General features: G+C 40.1%; 1 protein-coding gene and 1 long non-coding RNA gene across 5 annotated transcripts in view; one reads left to right on the forward strand and one right to left on the reverse strand.

The window, feature by feature from the left end:
* The first annotated feature begins 9,190 nt into the window (after positions 1–9,190).
* Positions 9,191–15,903, forward strand: part of DIRAS2 (DIRAS family GTPase 2) — a 45,135-nt gene continuing 38,422 nt past the window's right edge. Inside the window, exon 1 of one of the 2 annotated variants that reach the window (XM_063913688.1) lies at positions 9,191–9,294. The gene's annotated coding sequence lies outside the window, so the exon portion shown is untranslated. The other variant, XM_063913687.1, reaches the window with a different exon arrangement.
* LOC134893460 (uncharacterized) overlaps positions 10,450–15,903 on the reverse strand; it is a 130,980-nt gene continuing 125,526 nt past the window's right edge. For 2 of the 3 annotated variants that reach the window (XR_010171680.1, XR_010171677.1), the window contains 2 exons: positions 11,578–11,702; positions 10,450–10,665 (listed from right to left, as the gene is read on the reverse strand). This is a non-coding gene — a long non-coding RNA (uncharacterized LOC134893460). The remainder of the gene's footprint in view (positions 10,666–11,577; positions 11,703–15,903) is intronic. The other variant, XR_010171678.1, reaches the window with a different exon arrangement.

The raw sequence follows: 15,903 nt of genomic DNA on the forward strand, positions 1-15,903 counted from the left end.
AACCACTCCCATGGAGGGGTAGGTAACATTTTTCTCTTTGGGAGCCAGTCATTCACCATTGCAAGCCAGAAAATGTCCAGAGTGCCATCACCACATTCACACCACACTGACATACTTTTGACTTCTCTCCCCTGAAAGATGTCCGGAGAAGAGATGCCACTGACTGATGATATGGTGGGTCCGACAGCTTTTTGCCATTAGGCCATGCCCCCTCGCTGCATAACGTGGCAAATCAAGAGCTTATGAAAGCAGTGTGAGGCCAAAATTATAAAATTGTAAAATTATTCTATAATATTGATGCCACTGTTCCCATGGACCTATGATTGCTAACATTAGGAAGTTGGTGGGATGCAGGTGTGGCACCTGGCTCATCAAGGTGACTAAGGGACTCTACACAAATTAAGGAGGCCCTTGGACATTCTGGGTGAGTAGGCAGGCTCCAAACATATATATATTTTATAATTTTTTTTGTCCTTTTGCCTCTTCTAAACCTTAACTATATTTTAATTGATTTGGCACTATTTTTCCATGAAAAGCTGTAGAACCTGTTTTTCTTCTAAATATGTCCCCCATAATATATTTTTAACAATTTACAGTAGCTTGAGGTAGCAGTAGGGACACAGGAGGACACAGAAGGCAGCTGGGTGGAGGTCACAGTAGGGACATGATAGCTGGGTGGGGTAGCAGTAGGGACACATGACAGATCAGTGGATACAGTGGTAATAGGGACATGACACATGGGGGAAGTATCAGCAGTAGAAAAACATGACAGCTTGGGGTGGCAGAAGAAGGTAGATATGACAGCTCAGTGAGAGTAGATATAAAAGTAGGGACACAGAATGACAACTGTTATATAGTACTATGGATAAAAGGGAAGATATATACTTGAGAACGTGGGGAGGATGATGGATGCATACAGTACTTGCAGTTCACCTGTAAGCTGGGACATGCTGTCCTCCAGAAGATAGCTAGCAAACCTTCGGCAGATACCAAACCTCCAGATGAACCTCTTAATGTGTTTCTCCGCTTAGCAAGTACTCAGCGACTTCATCAGAAGAAGAATTCTAATGAAGCCGCTGAGTACTTGCTAAGTGGAGAAACGCGTTAAGAGGTTCTTCTGGAGGTGTGGTATCTGCAGCATACTGTGATCCCAGGAACGAGTGGCTACCAGTGGAGCGTGGGGACCCGTCACCGTGGACGATCTATATTGGGTGAGAGAATATCGGAGTCTGCCCTGTTCAAATCTCCATACGTTGTGGAGCACTCGTGTGGGACATTCATATGCACTGTACCTGCAATAAAAAATCCATGCTGACTAAAGTGGAGGTCAGTTCACAAGCATAAGTAGCATCTAAAATCTTGCACCTGAGAGCGGTCTGTTTAAAGATTTCATATGTACCGCATCTAAATAAAAACCTATGCTGATTGAGGGATAGAGCGGATGCCAGCTCACAGCATAAGCAGTGGTTTTTAAAAGTTTTGTACCTGAGAGTGGACTTATTGAAAGATTTAACATCCAACATTCTGGATCATGGATCACACAATTAATTAGGAGTTCTGAATGGGACTATTCTGAACTGATACTATTTAACAGAAGGAACAGCTCTATTTAATAGAAGATTTTCAGAGTTGCTAAATACGTAATTTTGCACATTAGCCATTACTGCGTATTGTTGCAGATATATAGGAGTGTCTACGTATATTGTATATTTTTTAATTAATTAAAACACCGGCCGTGTGTACAGAGCCGGCCCTAACCAATATGATGCCCTAGGCAAGATTTTGGCTGGTGCCCCCTAGCACCACCGCTGGTTCCGCCTCTGAGCTTGCACCTCTTTCCCAGCACCATCACCCCTCACCCATAGCAGTCCTTATTTTGGGGTTTGTACCCACTATATTTTAAATAGGAACAGTTTGCACATTTTGCGCACAGCCCAAAAAGGGGTGTGTTTTTGATGGCAAGGGGCATGGCCCCACAATAGTAACCCCAATTCCAATTACGCCACACAGTACTACAACTTTATTCACATTTGATCATGCAATAGTGTCCATAAATCATATTACATCCCACAGTAGTATCACTTTACCTTATAAACGTTACTCCTCACAGTAGAGCCCCTTATTCACATTACATCACACTGAATTCCTCCTTATTCACATAACACCACACCCTATTGCTCTTTATTCACATTAGACAACACAGTAGTGCCCTTTCTATACGCAACGCCACATAGTAGAGCACCTTATACACATAATGCCACACATTAGTAATGCATTTATACACATAATTCCACACAGTAATGCCCCTTACACATATGAGACAAATTATTAATGTCCTTATAAACATAATGCGCCTTGCACATTATGACAACCTTTATTAATGCTCTTTTACACATGTCCCTTACACATATGCCGCACATTATTAATGCCCTTATATACATAGTGACACACATAGTGCCCCCTACACATTTGCTGCACATTATTAGTGCCCCTATACACATAATGACACACATACAGTAGTACCCTGTTACACATATGCCGCACATTATTAATGCCCTTATACACATAATGACACACACAGTGCCCCTTTACACATATGTTGCACATTATTAATGCATTTTTACATGACACACATAATGCTCCTTATACATATTCCGAACACTACTGCACAACCAACCCACTCACATGCACACAGCACTCACACTGCCACTAACACTGTGACCTCTGCCTCTGCTTGGATACAGATGTGTCCTCATAAATCTTGCCTCAATGCTAACGTCGGGCACCTTTTTTATGAAAATGCATCTTATTTGCATTGCTATGTGGCTAGGATGCACAAGCAGCTTCTGCTGATTAAAATGATATGCAGCATGCCTATATACTGTGTGAGACTGTGGCTGTATCTGCATATGAACTGCTACACACAGAATATAGGCATGCTGCATATCATTTTAATCAGCAGAAGCTGCTGATGCCCCTAGGCATATCAAATGCCCTAGGCAATTGCCTAGTTTGCCTATGCCTATGGCCGGCTTTGCGTGTGTAATATGTATGTCTAATAAATGTTTTTTAAGAAAGGACATTCTTAGTGCTGTGATAAATACTTTCACCTTGATACAGCAGCACCATATATTTGTTTCTTTTTGTTGCTCTCTGGTTTTGGGGATTAAGTGGTCTCCTCATATGGCAGCAGCTGTTACAGGGTGAAAATGATATGATTACGGTGTCTCTTGCTAATTAGCGGCCAGCGCTTGGTGACTTGTCCTTCTGGATCAGTCACAAATATATTGTTGTTTTTTGCTTGGTTAGGTATCACAGGTGTTGGGTGGCTATGTGACAAACCTATCCCCTGAAATGTTTCTCCCCGTACCTTGTTCTTTAGTACTGTGTTCACAGGGACGTGCACTGAGGTACAGTAAATGGCTCCGGAGGCACTGGCTAGTACCAGAGCCAATTTTACACACAATATATGATCCATAGGGTTCATCTGGGCATTATACACAGGTGCAGCAGTATATACTGCTGGAAATTTGGTTAGTTTTGATCAAAGATGTGCAGGAAATGTAGACAGGGGAGACACTGCCTCACCTGCCATAGACTTTTTAGTCCAGAGTTTTGACTATAAAAATCATTACAATAATACAAATAAGATATTTCTAATATATTCTTTGTATTTTTCATATACTTTTTATAGTCAAAACTCTGGTTTAAACATTAGTATGACAGGAAAGCCTCTGCCTCACCTGCCTCACCCCCACTGCATGTTCAGAGAGGTAGGATAGATTAATACAAAAAGCAGTGAGTCAGCAATTTCAACTGGATGTCTTTTATTGAGCCGCAATGAACTCTGGATTGAGAATGATGATTCGTTAATTGGCTACAGTTCACATCACAATGGAACATTCAAAAATGCAAAAGACAATCAACTGAATAACAGGTATTAGCATATTAGAATCACAATCACAATCTATAATGTGGCAATGAGAAGAGTAATGAAAAACACACAACAATAACAATGACTAAATTTCTAGCTTTCCCTAGCCAAGGTGTAATGATCTTCACCAGCAATAATGTTGGAACTCTTGTAAAAAGTCTGGTGCCACAGCATTGCAAGGGGAGGGGAGGAGGGGGGGGGGGGGTGCTTGGTACACAATTAAAGATATCAGGGCTGTAGTAATGACAATATATCTCAGTTCTATTCGCAAGAGGATGTAGCTAGCAAAGGGATTGTAGTGTCTCCTGACAAATATAAAGTTGGCAATGGAAGTCTTTTAGTTAAATAAACTCAGTCTCTTTCAGTTAAAGGATCTTACTTTCACTTGCACAAACAACTCAGTATTTTCCAAATTCAGTATCTCACTTGCACATGTAGCTCAGTCACTAGTATCGCAACAATGTTAAAGCAGGGGGTGGGTGCCTTTACTGTCTCCTAAACAGAGATTAACCTGTGGATATGGTGCTATGCTGTCAGCGCACTTTACAATGCACAGGATGTGACAACTTAGGTACTTGGGCTGGGTATCTAGTCTGCCCGTGGCTTGGGTCACAATCAATATTAATGTACTCACTCAGAACTCCAGGACAGAGGTTTTCACATGCTGGGCCAGTTTCAACAGCTCTTCTATGTTACAAGATTAAGAGCAGTGTGCGGCCTCCGACTGCTACGTCTCACGCCCGCTTACCCAGCTCTTGGTTCTCTGGTAGCACCCTGCTCCTTCTACTGTGCAGTGCTGCTCTCACCACCCAGTGTGGACCCTGCGGTTGGTATCCGTTCTCAGCTCCCACTCTGCTGCTCCTTCAGCATGCATCCGGCACCTCCAGTCACTTCTGTAGACTCCTCCTACTGCTTCCCACAAGGCTCCTCTGCTCCCTGGCTGCACTGACCAAACAGCCACCAGTATCCAGACCATGTGATTGGACCCGGGTCCACAATAGGCTCCTGCTATATCAGCGCTTTCCCTTTCTGCTGCGGACCTGCAAGTGAAACTCTTGAAGAGGCACACACACTATTTTCCTGGGTGCCACATTATGGCATATGAGAAAGGGTTCCTGCTGAACATATCATTTGTAAAGACTATTTCTACCCAAGGTAGTTCAATATAATTACTCCAAACTATCTCCAGTTAAATTGCAATCATACAGTTATTTCTATTTAAGGCTCTTCTCATTATAGCGTACTCATTAAATAAATCAGGTTTGGAGCTCCAGTGTACTGTACTGTATAATAGATATAATGTGTAGTTTTATATTTGGTGATGGCGTCTAGAGTACTCAAACTACAGTATAGCAGGGTCGATCCTTACATAAATCTAGGTGAAAAACTTGCATGGGACGGCACCATCCATGGAATTAAAGAACAGAGGTTCTTACCTAGACTCCTGGAAGCTTACATACATTCTGAATCATTTTGCAGGTAACTGTCAGTAGGAGCAGAGTATGCATAAAGGGGCAAAGAGAATATGCTTCTTTTCCTGATACTCTTTCCCCTCAATCAGTTACCACGCTTGCGTATGTAGACATTGACTAGAGTGGCATGCCACTACTCCACCCTCCTACCACTTCACTTGGTAATTCTACCCATTATTGCAGTTTGTCTTTATTCATTTTGCAGTGTCATCTTTTTCTTAATCTGATGTTGCCAGGAACATCTACCAGCAAAACGCTGACTGATTTCCACATATATCTATACTACCCCATCCTGACCCTTCTTCCACCCCTCGCTTGTCACTTTCTGTGCTCTTTGCTGTGTTCTGATGTGTCAAAATTAATGCAAGTTCGGATTTATCTGGATTTTTCTTATTGGTTATCCAAAACACGTGACAGCCGAAAGCCAATAAGATGCCGTTTTGAGATCCAGGTAAATCTGAACCCGAACATCTGTAGTTTTTTTTCCTCTCCCTCTCTATCTGTTTTGTACTTCCCTACTGTATTACACTTCTGTAAATTGCTCATCCTGCTCACTGTAACCTGTATTGTACACCCAAGATGGCTGCCTTGCCTGGTACTTTCATGGGCAGGCTGTATAAAAATTATACAATCAGTGGGTATCCTGTTAGCCGCTTTTCATTTTACCTATGTACAGTATGTTTTATTTCCATCTACTGCTTATCTCGCACATTGGAACTTACTGTATGTAATGTACCTAAGATGTTATTGATGGAATGTATCATACTGTAAAATGCAGTAAAACTTGTTAAAATTGCAGTTTTTTTAGTTTTATCAGAATACATCAAGCCCCATATCTACTGTGTTAAAAAAAAAGTCTGCAGGAGATATTAGACATACCTGCTGCAGACCCATGGAACAGAAGTCCCCATAGAATTCTATGGGGCTGTGATGTGCCCATATGCAGCAAGCTCAAGATAGTATAACTTTCCAAAGCTTGTGCCCGATAATGTAATCTGTTGTTGCCTATAGAAAGAAATAAAATGAAGATGAATGGTGTGCAAAAAATTAGCTGCCCAACATGAACTATTCGATGATGATTGCGTGTCACCACACACCAAATTAACAACTTTGAAAAAAAACAGAAATTTCACCGAACTGTCCACAGGCGCTGATGGATCTATGTTTGGAATAGCGCTCCTAAACAGGAGTTGGAGGACCTTCAATCTTAGACCTTTTAAATCCTCCAACACATAAAATAAAACAAAAAGAAAAACAATTTTATAATATTGTTAATCTGATATGGATACTTTTAGTACCACTGGGATCCGTACCGTGAGGAATTGTCTACTGCACAGGTTCTCAAACTCGGTCCTCAGGGCCCCACACGGTTCATGTTTTCCAGGTCACCTGTAGATTTTTAAAATGTGACAGTTGGTGATACACAGTGCAGCTGCTGGGTGACATGGAAAACGTGAACAGTGTGGGGTGCTGAGGACCGAGTTTGAGAAACACTGGTCTACTGCAATTGTAGACACTTATAGCATGAATGGGAGAAGGTTAATCCTTAATGGAAATCCACTCCATCGTCTATTCCTCTCTGGTATGCATCTCTCACATTTTCCAATGTCATAAAGGATTGTCCACCTTAAGAAGTAGACAAAGAAGGCATGATTGTGTAATGATCAGGTGTCCCCAGCACCTTAAAGCTCACTCTACAGATCCGTTCCAGTGTCCCCTGTATCCAACAAAGAACTTTGTTGGATACAGGGGACAGAACTTTGTTGGATACAGGGGACAGAACTTTGTTGGATTAGGACTTGTTGGATTAGGTCCATTAGGACTACCGGGTCATAAACACTTAAGTCACTTCTGATTCTGATTAATTTAATAAAGTAAATGTAATACCTACATAATAGAATTTATCTTAATAGACAGAACATACTTAACCAGTGTAGCCATTTACAAATATTATTATTATTATTATTACTATTAATAATAATAATAATAATAATAACATTACTACTTGTACTATTGCTAATAATCTTTAATCTCAGGGCATAGAGCTGTCCAGTGCTGAAAAAATTATACCTTTGCCTGTATTACAAGGAACACTTATACAGTTACAGACAGTATCTTAATTGCAAACAGAAGGCTCTTTATGTATTGCATTGTATTTCATATATATATATATATATATATATATATATGGAGTAGTGGTAGTATGGCGCCACAGGTGTATGCGAATAAAGTGAGTAAAAAATGTAAACAATTATGGACACTCCTTAAAATATTTAAGGTGTCAGCTAGCCCCCAAGTAAATTCAGGCAGTGATAAGCTGCCTTAGATTTATGAATAGAGAAATGGGGATGGGGGCACCAGCGACCAACGGTGTCAAAAATAAATCTAAAAATATTTAAAAAGAAGTGGCAGGATACGTTTTCAGATTAAAAATTAAAATTACATTTATTTATAATAAGAGTTAAGATATCAATAAAATTATAGAGTAAAATGACATAAAAAGAGAGCTGAAGGAAGTAAAATAAAGTAAAGAAAATGCATAAAATAAAATAATGAAAATACAAAACATAAAAAGTACCGAGTGTCAAAATCTAATAGAATAAAAGAATGGTGCTTATCTTTTAAAAATGGAGGGTCAGTTAGAGGTACACCCAACGCGTTTCGTCCGTTCAGACTTCTTCAAGAAGTCTGAACGGACGAAACGCGTTGGGTGTACCTCTAACTGACCCTCCATTTTTAAAAGATAAGCACCATTCTTTTATTCTATTAGATTTTGACACTCGGTACTTTTTATGTTTTGTATTTTCATTATTTTATTTTATGCATTTTCTTTACTTTATTTTACTTCCTTCAGCTCTCTTTTTAAGTCATTTTACTCTATAATTTTATTGATATCTTAACTCTTATTATAAATAAATGTAATTTTATTTTTTAATCTGAAAACGTATCCAGCCACTTCTTTTTAAATATTTTTAGATTTATTTTTGACACCGTTGGTCGCTGGTGCCCCCATCCCCATTTCTCTCTCTATATATATATATATATATATATACACACACCCACAGTAGCGGCACTCCAGGACAGCCAATAGATTTCAAAATATCTGTGTTGTTTTATTGCATATCAACGTTTCGGGGTGTTACCCCCGTCTTCAGGATCATCCTGAAGACGGGGGTAACACCGCTACTGTTGGTGTGTATGCTGGAGAGGTGCTGTCCTCTCATAGAAGGCACCCAGGCAAAGTATCCCAGGTATATAGATCGAGTGCCGGACCCAGCTATACTATATATATATATATATATATATATATATATAATATATATATATAGTATATATACTCAGTGGCTACTGTTGGTGTGTATACTGGAGAGGTGCTGTCCTCTCATAGAAGGCACCCAGGCAAAGTATCCCAGGTATATAGGTCGAGTGCCGGACCCAGCTATACTATACTATATATATATATATATATATATATATATATATATATATATACTCAGTGGCTACAAGATAAGAGTGGGTTATATTGCTGATGCACACTTTAATAAGTTAAAAATTGAAGAGTAAAAAAGCACACTATGCAGGGCAAAATCTACATGTTCTAATAGCCATTGCACTATTTCTGTACTGTCTCAGCAATCTGCATCACACTGCACGTTGTGTACATTAAGATTCTCACATTTTCCATCACAGTAGAACTATATTTGTTCCAAACCTGATAACCAGAAATATCAAGTATTTCTGAAAAAAGGACTGTTCACATGAGCATTCAGTAGGTGGCACTTAAAATGCTTCCTTGATTGTGCAGTCGCCATTAGAGAAGCAGAAGCAGGGGCTGGAGCCAGTGCATCCCTGATCGCGTACAGAGGCTGGAAGGAGGCTGTAGCCAAGGTACTGTGGTAAAAGCATCAGCCAAGGCCCAGGCAGTAATGGACAAAAGGGGAGGGGAGTGAGGGAGATTGAGATAGAGAGAAGCCAGAGAGTACAGCAAGAAGCACACAGCAAATCCAAGCAGCAGCAGCACAGGGCAGCAGTAGTGAGCTGGGCTCACACAGTGCAGCAGATTGAGCTGCAAATATCTGTCACAGAAGGGACAGCTCCTCACCACCCAGATCCAGATTAAAAAGGCAGCTCTGCTTGTATTATGACAGCAAAAATCTGAAGCTCTCCGTTGCTGATCTGTTCTTTACCAGGTAATTTTCCTGTATTTCACCATATACAGTACAATGTACATTTCTAGTGCAATGCTGCTTTTGTGTTTACTACACAATGCTATTAATTTAAAAAAAATATATGATCCACTTGCATTTTAGAATTAAGATCAGTGGCATCGACATCCACACCTTTGGGTGCTGAATACATAAAACTAGTAAAGTGATGGTTTCTGGGTCGGAAATAGGCATAAATCGTTGAGTAGGTGTGTGCAGTATGGGAGACATATATATGCAATAAGTAGAGTTCTGTGTATATTGTACAGTATACCTAAACATTGTGGTATGTACAGGCTGCATACGGTATAGAGTGTTTCTAGGCTGTTCCTACAGTCTTGTTTCACCTGATCCTTAGGGAATTTTACATAGGGTGAGATAATAAAGATGTTTCTGGCCTCTCTCTCTCTCTCTCTCTCTCTCTCTCTCTCTCTCTGCTGGTGCAATGTATGCTCAGCAGGGTAGCAACATTAAAAGACAAATCCATCTTGGTTTTGTGGAGGATATTTTCAGTTAATGTACTATAATCCTGATTTAGAATCAATACTCAGCACTAGGGAAGCAATTACACATATCTGCTCTGTTTTCTAAACTTTAAAGAATAACATCATAGCTGCTATGGGATGTTATAGGAAGGAAATCTGGCCTTTAATGTGGGACTTCTGTTAAGCATTACCATTGATTTTCTTATCTGTGGTGATTCAGAGAAGAGATGCTGAAACACCACATCCTTTAAATCAGTTTTGCTCCCTCAATTTCAGCCATAGGCAATGAATGGTTACAGACAAACAAACACAAAAAATAACCACAACAGATATAATTTGGTGATTGGCAGAATTTTGTAGATTTCCATAACATTATGACAGAAATAAGAATGTTTTATTTGCAATTTGTTGCGGTAATACATATTGTATATAAAATAAGTAGCGTATAGTGTCAGTCATTGTTACAATATATTGTTCTTCACAACATAGAAAATGGTTTCAAATTCAAAGTCTAATATGGTTGATATGGTTGATGCTTTCTTTCCACAATCTGCCAAGCACTCTAAAACCTATATTGCATGAAAGAAAGATATTAACACAAGAAGGTAGTTATACGTGAGATAATATAAGAAGAAATAACAATATAGGAATGTTTTTCTGAAGTGATATTTTAACAGACATTTGTGATAACTATGGGTCTATGAGTAATGTGTACAGAAAAAGCAACAGCACTCTGACATATATTGTTGCAGCTGATTTGCGGTCAGCATATAGTACTCTGATATTTAACCTCCCATGTGATATAGCATTGGCTGCCATCTAAAGTTAGATAATCAGATAATCTCGGATGCTTATATACTATAAAGAACCATCAATCAGCAGGCTTTAAATTATATAAGCAAAAGGTTACACTGTTACACAGTATGTTTTGAAAGTGCTGCCTTTCATAAGTTAAATAAGGAATAGAATATTAAATTAAAATGCACTCATACAGTAAGAGTGCTCAATAAGAATACATTGTATCAGCATGTTCAAATGGCTCTTTAAGGATAAAACATAGGACGTTTATTCACAGGTTCTGTTTGTTTCAAGTGTTTAGGGTAAACTGGATAGTAATAATTGTACATAAGGGTTCAAGGTTCCAAAAACGAGTGAGATCGTACTGAACAACTGTGATAAAGATCATCCAGCCAATAATAATACTTTCAGTAATGGAAATTATGACTCCATAATTGCTAAATTACTATGCATGTATGTTAATGTGAGGCCAGTATTATAACAGTATTATTGAAACATGCAAATTTATGATTATATACAGTACATTGTACAAACTAGCCCTATTCAGTATCATGATGGGTGAATCTAAAAGGCTAATAACAGCAACAGATTAATTACTAAGGGATTGCAAATGCTATTTAATAAGATGCAGCTATGCAGTTACCCCATATATAGTTACAGTAGTAGGTTTTAGACTTGTGTACCTGTAAATGTCCCTTTTCATATTACACCAATGCACAGTAAAATTCCTCTTTCTTTCGGTCTCTTAGATGTTATTCTTATAATCTTCATTTACATTACAGGCTTTATATCAGTTGATGTACTGTAACTGAAGAAGTATATTTTAAATGTAGACTAGTATGTTGCAATCAAACTAAAAATGTTTCACTTATTTTACAATGTTTTTTCTTTTAAAATAAATAAAAACATGGTAGCTTTTAGTTCTGCACTGATGTCTCATTTTTGGTCCTGAGGAGGGGGTCATGGGTTAGTTATTCAGTGTTTCCATGCTGTACTGAATGGTTCCGGTATGAATGGTCGACCATGTTATGGTCGACAGTCATTAGGTCGACCATTATTGGTCAACATTGACATGGTCGACATGGACACATGGTCGACACATGAAAATGGTCGACACATGAAAGGTCGACATATGAAAAGGTCGACATGCGTTTTTTTACCGCGTCCCCTCGCATGGCTCGCTTCGCTCGCCATGCTTCGGGCATGGTGCCTTCGCTCCGCTACCGATTCGCTCGGCACACTTTACCGTTCCAATCGTAGTCCATGTGGATCGTAAAGTATGGAAAAGTTCCCCAAAAGAAAAAAAAGTTAAAAAACTCATGTCGACCTTTTCATGTGTCGACCATTTTCATGTGTCGACCATGTGTCCATGTCGACCATGTCAATGTCGACCAATAGTGGTCGACCTAATGACTGTCGACCATAACATGGTCGACCATGTGAACGGATACCGTACTGAATTAACACCTGACCTTCTCAATACTAGTAGTTAGCACTGTGCAAACTCTAAGGGCAACTAAAATGGTGCATGGCCTACATCACAAAACATACCCAGAAAGCCTAAAAAAAATCTCAATATGTATAGTTTGGGGCAGAGAAGGGAAAGGGGAGACATGATAGAGACTTTCAAATATATCAAGGGTTTTAACAAGGTACAGGAGGGAGACATTCTTAGCAGGAAGAGAAATAATAGGACACAAGGACATACACTGAGACTGGAGGGAGGTTGGTTCAGGGGAAATATGAGGAAAAATTACTTCACAGAAAGGGTAGTGGACAAGTGGAATAGCCTCCCATCAGAGGTGGTTGAGGCTAAGACAGTAGAGCAATTTAAACATGCATGGGATAGACATAAGTATATCCTTACAAAGAAATAAATAGCAAATAAGGTTTGAGGTAAAAATATGTAAAAAAAAAAAAAAAAAAAAAAGGTGCAGACTAGATGGGCCAACTGGTTCTTATGTGCCGTCAAATTCTATGTTACTATGTTTCTTTGGGGAATTGTTCTGTACACTATATCAAAGTGCCGCTAATTCTGATAAACCTTCGCTGTCCGCTAACAATGCAAAACACTCAAAAGACCCGAACTTGCAAGATGAAGTCTCTTTGGAAACACTGTGCTCTGTACAGTACCTGTCCGAATTAAAATAAAGTAACATAAATAATCACACAGAATCTCAGCTGAGGCTGTCTGGTCAGCTAGGGTTGGGCTGAATAGTGACAGACCAGGTTCCTTGTTCCCAAACATGGGGTAAATGTGGAGTACACCATGGTGAAAGTAAGAAAACAGAGAGCAAGGGAAAATTACTTAAGCTAAAGCTCCAAGAAAAATGAATAAAGCTTTATTTAATGCAATATATACAGTATGAGCGATACAGGTGCCATGCTACTTATTGAATTAATTACTTGTATTGGATTATAGTCTTCATTCACATAACTCTATAGTGAGAAACAACACTGATTGTTATATTAAATACAAACTCATTACTTACTAGATACTGCTGCTGTTATCAAATAATTCAGAGAGAGTACTACAGTATATGCAGCTCATAAATACCAGCAACTAGCTTCATCTTACTACAGATTACATAATAAAGGTAATTTATTAAAATGAAAAACGTACAGAGGCGCAGAGATTTTCATTATGCACAAATACACCTATTTGCACATGAATACATACAGTAGGGTACATTTCATTTTTGGGACTTGCCATGGGAAAGTCTTCATTTACATTTGCAGGCATGTGGGCCCTTCTGTAAATGTGCAGACCAAAAGCCTAACCTACCAACACTTCAGGACCACCTTTGTGGTTTGCAGTCATTTGTGTCTTCAATTATGAGAGTGAGGTGATATCAAGACTTTCTTTTTAGTATTATTATTATTATTATTATTATTATTATTATTATTATTATTATTATTATTATTATTATTTGTTGTTATTATATTACTTTTGGGTGTTTAAAGATATTTTAAGGTGTACCGAAAATGTTCTTTGCTATATAAAGAGCACCAGGATAGTTCAGTAACATCCCATTGACAATATAGGTGAACACCTGGTTTCCATTATGTCTGGAAATGTGAAGAATCCATTTAAAACTCTCTAAATGGGCCTTAAAGGTCACTTAAATAGTAGAGATGTGCACTTGAAATTTTTCGGGTTTTGTGTTTTGGTTTTGGGTTCGGTTCCGCGGCCGTGTTTTGAGTTCGACCGCGTTTTGGCAAAACCTCACCGAATTTTTTTTGTCGGATTCGGGTGTGTTTTGGATTCGGGTGTTTTTTTCAAAAAACCCTAAAAAACAGCTTAAATCATAGAATTTGGGGGTCATTTTGATCCCAAAGTATTATTAACCTCAAAAACCATAATTTCCACTCATTTTCAGTCTATTCTGAATACCTCACACCTCACAATATTATTTTTAGTCCTAAAATTTGCACCGAGGTCGCTGGATGACTAAGCTAAGCGACCCTAGTGGCCGACACAAACACCTGGCCCATCTAGGAGTGGCACTGCAGTGTCACGCAGGATGGCCCTTCCAAAAAACACTCCCCAAACAGCACATGACGCAAAGAAAAAAAGAGGCGCAATGAGGTAGCTGTGTGAGTAAGCTAAGCGACCCTAGTGGCCGACACAAACACCTGGCCCATCTTGGAGTGGCACTGCAGTGTCACGCAGGATGGCCCTTCCAAAAAACACTCCCCAAACAGCACATGACGCAAAGAAAAAAAGAGGCGCAATGAGGTAGCTGTGTGAGTAAGCTAAGCGACCCTAGTGGCCGACACAAACACCTGGCCCATCTAGGAGTGGCACTGCAGTGTCACGCAGGATGGCCCTTCCAAAAAACACTCCCCAAACAGCACATGACGCAAAGAAAAAAAGAGGCGCAATGAGGTAGCTGTGTGAGTAAGATAAGCGACCCTAGTGGCCGACACAAACACCTGGCCCATCTAGGAGTGGCACTGCAGTGTCACGCAGGATGGCCCTTCCAAAAAACACTCCCCAAACAACACATGACGCAAAGAAAAAAAGAGGCGCAATGAGGTAGCTGTGTGAGTAAGCTAAGCGACCCTAGTGGCCGACACAAACACCTGGCCCATCTAGGAGTGGCACTGCAGTGTCACGCAGGATGGCCCTTCCAAAAAACACTCCCCAAACAGCACATGACGCAAAGAAAAAAAGAGGCGCAATGAGGTAGCTGTGTGAGTAAGCTAAGCGACCCTAGTGGCCGACACAAACACCTGGCCCATCTAGGAGTGGCACTGCAGTGTCACGCAGGATGGCCCTTCCAAAAAACACTCCCCAAACAGCACATGACGCAAAGAAAAAAAGAGGCGCAATGAGGTAGCTGTGTGAGTAAGATAAGCGACCCTAGTGGCCGACATAAACACCTGGCCCATCTAGGAGTGGCACTGCAGTGTCACGCAGGATGGCCCTTCCAAAAAACACTCCCCAAACAGCACATGACGCAAAGAAAAAAAGAGGCGCAATGAGGTAGCTGTGTGAGTAAGATAAGCGACCCTAGTGGCCGACACAAACACCTGGCCCATCTAGGAGTGGCACTGCAGTGTCACGCAGGATGGCCCTTCCAAAAAACACTCCCCAAACAGCACATGACGCAAAGAAAAAAAGAGGCGCAATGAGGTAGCTGTGTGAGTAAGATAAGCGACCCTAGTGGCCGACACAAACACCTGGCCCATCTAGGAGTGGCACTGCAGTGTCACGCAGGATGGCCCTTCCAAAAAATACTCCCCAAACAGCACATGACGCAAAGAAAAATTAAAGAAAAAAGAGGTGCAAGATGGAATTGTCCTTGGGCCCTCCCACCCACCCTTATGTTGTATAAACAGGACATGCACACTTTAACCAACCCATCATTTCAGTGACAGGGTCTGCCACACGACTGTGACTGAAATGACGGGTTGGTTTGGACCCCCACCAAAAAAGAAGCAATTAATCTCTCCTTGCACAAACTGGCTCTACAGAGGCAAGATGTCCACCTCATCATCATCCT

The sequence above is a fragment of the Pseudophryne corroboree genome, chromosome 1 (genome assembly GCF_028390025.1).
Source record: "Pseudophryne corroboree isolate aPseCor3 chromosome 1, aPseCor3.hap2, whole genome shotgun sequence".
Taxonomy (NCBI): Eukaryota; Metazoa; Chordata; class Amphibia; order Anura; family Myobatrachidae; genus Pseudophryne; species Pseudophryne corroboree.